This window comes from Elephantulus edwardii, unplaced genomic scaffold (genome assembly GCF_000299155.1).
Source record: "Elephantulus edwardii isolate Elephantulus edwardi_28Jun2011 unplaced genomic scaffold, EleEdw1.0 scaffold00072, whole genome shotgun sequence".
Lineage (NCBI taxonomy): Eukaryota > Metazoa > Chordata > Mammalia > Macroscelidea > Macroscelididae > Elephantulus > Elephantulus edwardii.
In genome coordinates, this window is record NW_006399822.1 from 6,095,111 (window position 1) to 6,107,749 (window position 12,639).

At 44.7% G+C, this 12,639-nt stretch overlaps 1 pseudogene; it reads right to left on the minus strand.

Moving 5' to 3' along the window:
- Positions 1-11,618: 11,618 nt before the first annotated feature.
- On the minus strand, positions 11,619-12,392 carry LOC102873111 (annotated as a pseudogene).
- Positions 12,393-12,639: the final 247 nt, after the last annotated feature.

Genomic DNA, 12,639 nt, shown 5'->3' on the forward strand with positions numbered 1-12,639 from the left:
TCCTGTGGGGTTCATGTTACTGCTTGGAGATGGGGAGAGAGCTGGACAGTAGATTCTAGGCCAAGAGCTGCCTACTGTCCTTATTATTAGTGTTCTAGCCCTGATAATAGTGATTTTTACACTATTCCAACCACTATCTTTGAACCAGTTCCAACTGATACAACCGTGTAACACAGGGTACAGCTGCCCCACAGAGTTTCCACGCCTGTGAATCTTTAGAGAGGCAGGCTGCCTCTTCTTTCTCCTCAAAGTGACTGACAGATTTGAACCGCCAAACTTCTGGTTAGTAGAGCAGAGCACTGCTCAGTCCATTATGCCACCAGGGCTTCTGTGCCCTGACTAGCCAAGGACAATCTCAGCTCCCCATTTCTGCAGTTGTTGTTGTTAGATGTAGTTAAGACAACAAGCCACATGCGACTCTCTGAACAATAACTGTCGTACCCTGTGCCATCGTCACCGTCTGCTCCACTCAAGCCCTTTGTGACAGTCACTGTGTCAATCTATCTTGTTGAGGGTCTCCCCCTCCTTTGCTGATTCTCCAGCTTTCCAAGCATAATGTCCTTTTCCAAAGACTGGCTTCTCCTAATGACACGCCCAAAGTATGTGAGCCAAAGTTAAAGGTATAACATCTGGAGGATCTGTATCTAGGGATCTTTACTAAGAGTTTTCTTCTTTATTTGGCTTCAAATCTGAGAAATAATCACCAAAGTCATTAGAAAGAAAACCAGGGCTTTTATCTGTGAATGGGTGGAAGCAGGAACCAAAATTCACTTGAATTATTTCTAGACAGAAAAATTTGGAGAAAGCTGGATGGAACCTTACCTTTAAGGTGGACACTGTGTATAAGCTTGGGGTCATTCTCAAACATCAGGGTGGTTTTCAGAGGGACACTGGACATTATATCCCGTAAATTTAGGGAAAACAAAGGAAAAAACCAACTCCAAGAATTGAAAGTATTGAAATGGGACAAAAGAATCTGGTCATGGAGACTTATTTATTGTGAGAATTTGTCCCAAGCTCTGTCTTCATTAGGAATATGTTTTGATTAAAAGTTAGGACCTTATTTTTTGATACCTTTCAATAACATTTCTTTTCCTTTCTCTTCCATTCATCTCAACACTTTTCTGTCTTTGGTGTGGCCTGTGGACTTGCTGCTGCTTTAAAATGAGTCCATCAACAGGGGCATGGGCAGACAGTCTTCTTTTTACTGTGCTTTCAAGGTACTTCAAATGAGGGCTTTCTCCCTATTTTTACAAACTGAAGGTTTGGGGCAACCCTGCTTCCAGAAGTGTATGGGCAGCCATTTTCCAACAGCATGTGCTTACTTCTTACCTCTGTTTCATTTTAAACTTTCCCATGATGCTTTTGTGAGCTACGGTGGCCTAGTGGTAAGGAACTGCCCTACCAACACGAAAATGAATAGTTCAAATCCACCGGCTGCTCTGTGAGAGAAGATGGGCAGTCTCCTCCCATGTGATTTACAGCCTCTGAAAACCTGGTTGTGTGTGTGTGTGTGTGTGTGTGTGTGATATGGGTTAGATCCAACACAACAGGTACATCGCAACATTGCATACTTAACAGACTATAGTGTAAAGTAAATAGCTTTTATATGTGCAGAGGAACTTAATCCACATGTCACTCTTTATTGTGATATTCCCATTATCTCAGTGGTTGGGAACTGAAGTCACAGTATCTCAAAAGTGTGCTGGTAGCGTATGCAAGCACATTGAAGGAATCCTGTGCTGTAGTGGGTCACAAGTTGGGTTACTGGAGGCTGGTAGATGCAAACTGCCACTTTTATGGATAGGAGCCCAGTGAGTAACTCCTTGTGCCACCAGGGTTCCAATGCACTTGAAATGCAGTGGCCTTCTGCAGCAGCCAGATGGGCAGTCTGCTCCCATCACGTCTTACACCCGTGGAAACCCCAAGGAGGGTTGCCATGAGTTGGAATCGACTCAACAGCATTGAACTGGTTCCTGGGTAGATGTGTGTGAATCTCTGCTTCATCAAGCAATTCTATATTTAATGTAGTGAGTATAACCTGGGAGATTAGAAGCTGTTTTGCTTTGATGTTTTAGGTAATTTTATTTATTGAGTAGACCTTTCACTAGAAAAGCACTGACAGATTATGTGCAGACTTCCTGAGGGCCACATGGAAATCACCTGGGGCATCTAGATGAAAATACAGGTGTCCAGGTTTTACAGGTGCCTGGCTTTTATTTTACCCTAATTCCGCACCTCCTGAAGGACACCTGGGAACATGTTTCTAAAACACTTCCTCAGAGATCTGAGGGTGCTCTAGCCTGGGATTTTACAGGTGTGAACAGAAAACTACTGTCCAGGAAGGTCACCTGAGAGTTGCCTGAAAGCTGGGTAGGAAGCTGGAACGAGAGGCCAAGGAAAGGCCTGGTACGATGATCCTTACCTCCCAGTGTGAACTTCCAACGTCTGTTCCCTCCTCGTCATCCCTGTTCTCTTTGTGGCTTCGTGGCTTCCCCGCCCTCTCAATACACGTGTTTGGGTGGGTCCCATCTCTTCTTCCAGCAATGGACATGAGCTAGCATCCTTACCCAATCAGCACAAGGCTATCCTTTCTGCCAATTGATTGGTTGCAGGATAAGCATGTGACTCAAGTTGGTCCAATCAGAGTGAGAAACTCAAGCCTCGTTCAGTAACTACCTGGAAGAGGATTTCCCTTCTCTGTTGCATTTGGTCCAGGGAGAGTGATGGAGAAAGTTCTTGGGTGAAGTACTCAACACAGCAGAGAGAAGGTGGGGTGAAATTGGTGATACTGTTCAAGCCTCTAACCCAGCCATCCTTCTGTCTGCCATGACCCAGGTTTTTTCTGTTTGATCAATAATAAATCCCCTCGTTCCTTTAAGGCTCTGATACACTGCCCTCCCCTGACCATATAATATGCCTGTGCTCTTGACCAGCCCTGCCCTTGGCTTGCTCCCTTTGGATCCCATTGCGCCCTGAACATTTGCTCTTCTGTGGACCCACGCTTGTGTAGTTGATGAAAGAGGACTGTTGGCACAGGTTAGTGGGTCTTTGAGGGAGGATCATGCTTCCTAGTGGCTACTGTCCCCAAAATTGGATACTTTTCTGCCCCACAATCTGAAACGGTCTCACCAGCAAATCATCTTGTCTCCTACATTTGTAGATGTATGTGACATCGTAACAAAGACCCACGAAGCTTTTTTTTTTTTTAGGTGATTGAATATAGAACTAACTCCCGTCAGAAACCAGCATGCCAGGGAAGTGGATTTGGTGGCATTTTATAAAGAAAAGGGCATTTCTTAAAGTAATGAACAAATGTTAAGATTAGGAAGCTCTAGTGGCCTAGTGGTAAGAAGTAATGTTACAATCCTAAAAGCACACAGTTCGAATCCACCAGCCACTCTGAGGGAGAAATATGGGAAAGAGCTTCCCATGCAATTTACAGACTCTGAAAACCCACCAGAAGAACAGCAGTGAGTCGGTTTTGACTCCAAGCTACTCAACAACTAGAATAGATTAATTAGCATGTCTAACGTCTTTACTTTCAGCAAAGTAATTTTATACAGATCAGTAGGTTCAATCAACACAGGTCAAAACCATCTCAGCAAGGAGTGGTAATTCATCCTCTTGAAGATATTGGTTCTATGCCACTTAGTGCTAAGGAATTGTTCAGCCAACTCAAAGGTACCAGGTTCAAATCCACCAGCTACTGTGCTGGGGAATAATGTGCAGTCTCTTCCCAAGAGATTTACTGCCTCTGAAAATTCACTGGAGAGTCTGCTATGGGTCGGTTCCGACTTGATAGTACAAAACATATCCCAGCATACTATATGCAGCTTTTGTCATTCCCCTTTCTTTCTGCCTTCAAGCCTACCATGGCAAGTCCGAGTTACTGTCACTTAGCTGTCCCTTTGTGTAAGCAGACCTTCCGATTAGTCTATCCTTTATGCCATTAGGAGCCTGGTAGTGTAATGCATTATGTACTGTGCTGCTAACTGAAAGATTAGTGGTTCGAATCTGCTGATTCTGAGGGAGCAAGATAGGCAGTCATTCTCCTTCTGTAAAGATTTATGCTCTCTGAGACTTAACTGAAGAATTGACTCCATGACAATTGATTTTTTATGTTCTATTAATCTCTTTCTAGGTCTGAGGACAAAGGAAAACCAGCAATAACACCAGAAACAGATTGGCATGTCTGATCCAGGCCAATGGATGTAATTTTGCAACTCTTGAAACTATAACGATAATAAAATTGATAATGGACCAGGTCCGTGGTGGCCGTCATCTGAAGTCATGTGAGGTAAGGAGGTGATACTGAAATGGAGAGCTCAGGGCTTTGCTGGAAAAGGGTGCCTGGTAAGGCGGTAGCACCCATGCAGGCCCTGGTGGGGCACCTAAGGAGCATGAAGAAGGCTCAGGGTGGTGAGGCACAGAGGTGAGGGTAGGAGCATTGTGGTCATCTCCCAAAAGACAGAGCAGGAGTCTTCAGGTGAAGAGATGCTCAGTGCTGCAGATCCAGTGAGTGGTCTGGGACCTTCCTGGACAAACCATCCCTGTCTTAGATTCACTAGATTGGAAGGTCATTGACATTATTTTGAAATTAATCTTTGAGCAGCTTGTGTTAGTATTTTTTAAGCTGTCTGTGTTTATTATCTCTCTTTAATTATATTTTCACTTCCTCTAAAGACAGTAGACTTCAAAGAGACCTCCAGCCCAAGGTCTCATGCTGTTCTTGAGAAGGACACAGGGCCGTCCTGGACCCCTTGGCCTGAGCAAAGGGGAAAAGTCTCCAGGTTCAAGATGTTGAGTGAATCCTGGGCTGTTGCTTTTTGCTCATATCCTCTTCCCCTGGATTGCAGGTTGGAGGGGCCAGTTAACTCCTTGTTGACTCTGGTCAGAGAGGCTACGTGGCTTAGAGGCAGGTGCAGCCCATTGAACAGAGGGCTGGTTATTAAAGGTGCCCAGCGCCAGGGCATACAATGGAGAGTTTCACTACTGCACCCTTTTATTGGTTGACTTTCACTCAGTCACACGTACCATTTTTCTACTGTCAGTCTCTCTCCTCACCCACAAATCCATATTCTCAATTCTTAAATTAGTTTCTGGGAGAACTCAACAATAGGAAATCGAACAAGGCTAGTCTTATTGAAAAGATTACTAAAAAGAGTCTACTTGGAAACTCAGTGCCCCTTTGATCTTGCTTCAGGGATGGATGGGACCCATTCTTCTGGCCTTGACAATCATTCACTGAGGCTTTCGGTCTGTGTGGATTACCATAGGAGGGCAGAGAGGGTTCCAGGCTCAAGAATCAGGTGTGGGCTGAAAAACTGGAGTTGACATTTACCTGCTGTTGAGACTTGGATAAGAAGAGTCTTTGATTTCCTCCTGTGATTGTAATGAAAGTAAAATGATAGAATAAGAGACTTATTATGCATTTTGTTTGGCATAACATATAGTAGAAATGTAACAACTGCAAATTTGGGGGTGCATGTATATACATACATATTTCTGTCTATCTGTTTAGAAGGCTTGTACTGCTCGCTGAAAGGCCAGTGCTTCCAATCCACCAGTTACTCTGCTGGAGAAAGATGGAGAATCTCCACCTTTATAGATTTACAGCCTCAGAAACCTGATGGAAGGTTGCTCTGAGTTGGAAGTAACTCCAAGACTATGTTTTTCTTTCTCATCAAGCTATCACCCTGATAGCACAGTGGGAAAAGCATTCAGCTGGTGACTGAAAGGTCAGAAGTTCAAATGCACCAGCCGCTCCACAGGAGAAATCTGTGGCTTTTAGTCTGTTTCTGTAAAGACTTACAGCTGTGGGTACCCCATGGGCAATGCTGTTGTGTTCTCCAGGGTCTCTGTGAATTGGAATAACCTAAATGGCTGTGGGTTGTTGTGGTTGTGCAGATTTATAAGGAGCCTTGCTAGTGTAACATCTTAGTGCTCCACTGCTAACTGAAGGTTGGCGGTTTGAACCCACCACGTGGCTCCGAGGAGATAAGACCTAGTGATCTCATGTAAAGATTATAACCTAGAAAGTGCTGTGGGGCAGTTCCACTCCGTCACGTGGGTTCACTGTGAGTTAGTCAACTTGACAGCACCTAACACAACAACATATGTGTGTGTGTATTTGTGCGTACACATAACCAAAATACCCTTTTGCAGTTTATGGATTTTCATCCAGCCTAGAAAACTTGGCAGAATCCTGCTCCGAAGCCCTTATCTGCAGAGAGAGAAGATCTGAGTGAGGGGAAAAGATCTTCTCTCTTAAGAAAATTTCTTTTCTATATTGAAATTTCCACTACAGACAGCATAGACTCATAGTGCCCTTCTGTCATGCTTCTTCATGGGAAGAGATTGCCCATCTTTCCTGAGCGAGCAGCTGGTTGATTTGAACTGCTGATACATGGCATACTATGCCACCAGGGCTCCTTTTACCTAAGTGTTAAAAAGACCTCCTCACCTCATGGCCTTAAGTCAGAACCGACTCATAGCTGACCTTCCAGTGGATTTTGAGAGGCTGTAAATCACATGGGAAGAAAATGTCCATCTTTCTTCTGAGGAACTGCTAGTGGATTCCAACCTCTCACTGTTGGGTTGTCAGCGCAACCCTTTACCCACTGGGCCACCAGAACAGAGTGTTATAAACCCCCAGAGCTTAGATATCCGCAGATCACTGGGGATCTTGTTAAGATGTCGATTCTGACTCAGCATGTCTGGATGGAAATGAGCTTTCTGAGCTGAGGTGTCAAACCAGAGTGGTTCAGAGCTGTTTTGAAGTCAGCCACAGACAGGATGTCTTCTCACCTGCCCTCTTCAGTTTGCAGACTGATCAATCCAGTCTCGTTTTTATTCATAGGTGATGTAGCCCCTCTGGAAAGTGCCCTCCCCCCATTATAGGGTCTCCTTAGCCCCTTCCCCAAGCCCTGAGAGCCTGCTCCTCACTCTCCCCTCAAACTATCCCCTCGCAGGGCTGTTCTCTGTGGTGGAGGCTTTTTGAGGCCACATCTTATACCCACGTGCACATGTCAGTCCACCTGGGCTTATCCCAAGTAATTTGTGTCTGGTGCCCCTTCTGAGCTTGCGGGAGGTACTGCCCCTGCCACCACATTTCACAATAAATATCCTTTTAAACAGCCTGCTGTTCATGCTTCTATCTCGTTTCCAAGGAGGCTTTTGACTGACGACCTAAGGAATTGCTTCCCCGTGACTGACAGGAACACAGTGCCACTGCTTCCTGTTCTCCAAGGAAGGAGCTGGTCAAGTGCCACTGCCCAGTTCCAAGGAGGTGACCATGAAGGGCAGAGTAGAACTGACCCTGAGGGCTCCCAAGCTTCAGTCATTGCAGGAACAGACTGCCACGGCATATTGGGTGGTCTCAAACCCTCCACCTTTGGTTAGAAGCAGAATGCCTTAACTAGAGCACCACGAGAGCACGTCTTCTAAGGAGGCATTGTCTCTGTATTGTCGGTCTTCCTCTGTCACTCCATGGGAATGCCAGCTGCCATCAGTAAGTTTGTATCACCCAGGTGGTTCCAGTGGGATGCATTTTCTCAGAAATCAGTGTGAAAGGCGTCCAAGGACAGAGATATGAGAGCTCCAGCCCACTGGGCCCTGAGTGGCCTCACTTGAGTCTGCAGCCAACCCACAAAGGTGCCATTGGATAGAACTCACGGGTGGTACAGACCCCAGATGCTCTGAGAGGGAGTGTGGCTTCAGACCTAGGAAGCCCTAGAGTGTCAGGCCACGTCAGTGCTTGTGTTGTTGTTGTGAGGTCCTGTCAAGTCTGCTATGACTCACAGTGATCTCTTGAACGGCAGCCGTTTCCCTGCCCTGCACCGTCTCAGCCACGCGTGAGCTCACCGGAGCCGCCATTGTGTCAGTCCAGCTGGCCGAGGATCTTTTGCTGACCCTCCACCTTCCTTCTATGATGTCTTTCCACGACTGATCCCTCCTGCAACATGCCCACATTTAGGAGGTGAAGTTTTACCAGCCTTCCCGATAAGGAGCACCTTCCTTGGTTGCTCCTCCTCCAAGATAGGTTTGTTTGTTCTCTGCACAGTCCACGGGACATTCAGTACTTCCTGCCAATGCCACAGTTCAGAGGCATTGATTCTTCCTCAGTGTTCCTGATTCATTTTACCCGTGGGCCCTAAAGCTCCAGTTAAACCCATTGCAATTGAATCAGTTCTGACTCGACGTGACCTACTGGATTCCCTAAGTTGTACACCTGCAGAAGGTGACTACCCATCTTTCCTCTTCGCAGCAACTGGTGGGTTTGAACCACTGACTCAGTGGTGCAGCACGTCATGCATTATGCCACCAGAGTTCCTCCATGGTCCCTCTCACTGTGACCGAGTCAGAACTAACGCATAGCTGACCCTCCAGCAGCCTTTTAGGGACTGTAAATTGCATGGGAAGAGATTGCCCATCTTTTTCCAGAGGAACAACAGGTGGATTAAAACCGTCCACACTCCTGGTCTCTGTTGTTAGGTGCCATCAAGTGGACTTCCACTCATAACAACCCTACAAACGACAGATCTGAACTCTGTCCTATCTTGCACCCACCTCGTGATCTTCATCCTGTCCAAGCCCATAACAATGCAGTCACTGTGTCAGTCCATCTCACTGAGGGTCTTCCTCGCCATCTCTGACCCTCCACCTTCCTAGGCATGATGTTTTTCAGGACTAGTTCCTCCTGAGAATATGCCCAAAGTATGTGAGATGACGTTTCACCATCCTTGCCTCCAAGGAGCACGCAGACTTCATTTCCTTCAAGATAGAATTGTCTGTTCTTTTAGAAGTCCGTGATATATTCAGTACTCCTTACCAACACCACAATTTAAAGGCAAATAGTCCTCAGAGCTAAACTATAGGAAGGTGAGTGTGGCTGCTGACCCAGAGATTTGAACCCACAGCCTCTGCAGGAGGACAATAGGAAGTCCACGTCTGTAGATTTACAGCCTGGGACGCTGTACTCCGTCCCACAGGAATGCTGTGAGCTGGAACTAACTCACCAGCAGTGGATTTGAGGCACGCTTCCTTAATGAAGCCTCTTCTTACAACGCATCATTTATAAGAAAATGTACCCACATCTCACATGAAGTGCAGCTTATAAATAAGAGCGGAATTGCAGGCGATTAGTGGTTTGAACTCATGAACCACTCTGCAAAAGAAAGATGGGCAGTCTCTCCCCAGAAAGATTTACAGCCTTGGGAGCCCCCGAGAGTTGATATGAGGTGGATTCAGCAGCAGTGGGTTTGTTTTTGTTTTATCGTTGAGAGCAGAGAATAGTGGAAATATGCGAAGGATCCAACTCTATGGATCGTAACAAAGTACGGATAACATGCAAAAGAATGGGAATTCCAGAGCACTTAGCTGTGATCACAAGAAATTTGGTTATAGAGCAACAGGCAATTATTTGAACTGATTTAGAATGAAATTATTTCAAATCAGGAAAGGTACGTGTCAACGTCATTTTACCATGCTTATGTGGTGTGTTTGCTAAGCACATAATTCAGGAAATCGGACTGTATGAAAAACAATGTGGCAACACAATTGGAGGAAAACTCATCACCGTGCAACATGAACATGACAAAGCCTTACTTGCTGAACACCAAGAAGACTTGAAGCATTTATGGACAAAGGTAAAAGACAACACCCTTCAGTATGGATTGCACTTCAACATAGAAAAGTCTAAATCCTCCCAACTGGAACAACGAGTAACATTATGATAGATAGAAAAAAGACTGAAGTTGTTAAGGATTTCATTTTACTGAATTTAAAATTGCATTACTAATTTTAATGGAGCCAAGATTAATGCTCGGGGAAACAACAATCAAGAAATGCAATCATGTAGCCTTGCGTTGGGAAAATCTACAGCAAAACGTATTGAAAAGTGTAGGTATAACTTTGAGAAGAAAGATGAATGTGGCCCAGCCATGGTATTTTCAGCTACTGCATATGCGTGGGAAAGTGGGACTATGAATATGGAAGACGGGAGTCTAGAGAAGATAGAATCTAAGTGTTAGTAAAGAACATTAACTGAACTGTCACTGCACGAAGAAGGAACAAGTCTCTCTTGGAGGAAGTATGGTCAGAATGGTCTTTGGAAGTGATGATTCCAAGACTTCATCTCACAGATCTTCACCGTCTACGATGTTATTAAGAGAATCAATCCCAAGAGAAGTATATCAAGTTCTGTAGTGTGTCAGCAAAAAAGAGTTAGACCCTCCATGAGATAGAGTGATACAGTGGCCCTAACTGTGGGGTTAACGATAGTGTGGTTGTTAGGATGGTGCCGGGTCAGGCAGTGTTCTATCCGTGGTGGTCCTATGAGTCCAGATGTTTCCATGATACCCAACAGCAACAACAACAACAGCTATTGTGTCCATATTCTAAATGCTGTGGACTGTAGACATTTAATTTCAGAGAAAATTATTTTCATTGTCCCAGTCTGAATCATATTTGTAGACTCTTGGAAAACTTGTTCGTCTGGTTTTTGCCATGGGTCCAGAACTTTCCATTATCCTGATTCTTGGGTCCTTCATACCATGCCTGGCATTTATGTTCTGACGTAGCAGACCAAGCACACCCTTAATTGCACAAATTCTATTTAACAAATAGAGGTGAAATGAAGGAATCTTGGCCCCAACTGTTTACTTGTATATTGGCATCCAAAGGGAACTGTGGGATTTACAAGACAAAAAAAAAAGTGCGAGATGCACCAGGTAACTTTTTTTTTTCATCACAGAAAGCATCTAGAGGGAGTTCATTTGGGATATTTGTTACTTTAAACGTTTTGGCTAGGATCTCTACTGTTAGTTGTGTAACACAGGGTTTGGGAGCTGGGACTAGGGCAGTTAGTTGCTATTGTTGTTATGTGTCATTGAGTACAACTCATGCATAGCAACTCTGTGAACAATAAATTTGAGTCTTCTTTACTTTAAACAATTAAGGTGGTGCCATCTTCATAATACAGGTTGTTGATGAGTCTTCCTCTATCCTGATACCTGAAGCCACATTCTTCTCCATAGAGTCCAGCTTCTCAAAGTATTTGTTGAGCACACAGATGGAATAGATATGGAGAAAGTATACAGGCCTGATGCACACTTTTAAAAAAAAAATAACAAAAACCATTCAGTGTTCATTTGTTCTGTTCAGACAACAGCTTCTTGGTATAGATTTGGGTTTTGCAGGAATATTATTAAGTGTTCTGGGATTCCCATTCTTACTAATGTTAACCATACTTTATGATTCACATAGTTCAAATCCAGCTCTATGGTGATGATGACACAACTCTGCAAATATATTGAAAATAAGTTAATTGTACACTGCAAAAGGGTTACTTGTACCTGAGCAGAAGTAAATGGAAGATTTTTATGACTTGTTACAGTCTGAAATTGAAGAGGCAGTGAAGATACATTGATAATTATTTATGATTAGAAGGCCGAAGATAGAAACAAAGAAGAAGGATCAATGGTTTGAACATATGACCTTGGTGATAAAAAAAGGCTCTGGAGATTTTATAGACTTTTACAAGACCAGTGGATTATTCATTGGTAATACTTGTTTTCAACAATGATTATTTTTTTTTTTAGATTTAATACATGAGCTTATTTATTTGCCACACATAAAAAATTCTCTTTCTGACTGGATTTGGATTTGGAGGTAGAAGCTCTCAGAGAGGACAGCCTCCGCCTCTTGGCGATCTGCTCCTGGCGTTTCTCTTTGGCCTCCTTCATTCTCTTGGCCAAAAGCTTAGCGTACTCTGCAGCCTCCTCCTTATTCTTCTCAGTGCGCTGTTTCTTCAGCGAAATGCGCCAGCGCTTGTGTTGCAGGACGCGTGGAGTAACAAGACGCTGAATCTTGGGCGCTTTGGTCCTGGGTTTCTTACCTTCTTAGTTTAGTGGCTTTCTCACAACATATTGACGGACATCATCTTCCTTGGAAAGGTTGAAGAGTTGGCGAATTATGCTGGCTCTCTTGGGCCCCTGGCGACGTGGCACAGTGGTATCAGTCAGTCCTGGGATCTCTTTCTCCCCTTTCTTGACAATGACCAAGTTGAGAACACTCAGATTGGCATCCACAATGCAACCCCGGACAGATTTGCGCTTCCTCTCTCCAGTTCTCCGTGGTCTGTAACAAGAGTGCCCCTTAATCAGCAGCAGGCGAACTCGGCCATGGGTCAAGACACCCTGCTTCATGGGGAAACCTTGCTTGTTTCCACCGCTGATCCGGACAACATATCCCTTCCACTCGTCACTGAGAGAGTCCGCAGCAACTTCTGTGGCCATTCGCTTCTCATAAAACGTCCTAAGTTTGCGTTCATCATCCACCTCAATGAGTTTCTGGCAGCCAGTGGCTGGGAAAGAGATGTTCAGCTTCATGGTGAAGCAGCCCAATGATTATTTCTTAAAGTCAGTGACTATACATGCGAAGGAGGCTCTGGTGGGAAGTGGTAAGAAGTTGTACTGCAGTCCCAAAGGCTTGCAGTTCAAATCTACCAGCAGCTCCTCAGGAGAAGGGTGGGCAGTTTCCTCCCATGTGACTGAGAACCCACTGGAGGGTGAGCTATGAGTAGTCAGTTCTGACCCAGCAGCATACAACAGCGTACTTGTCAACCACTTGTTTTTA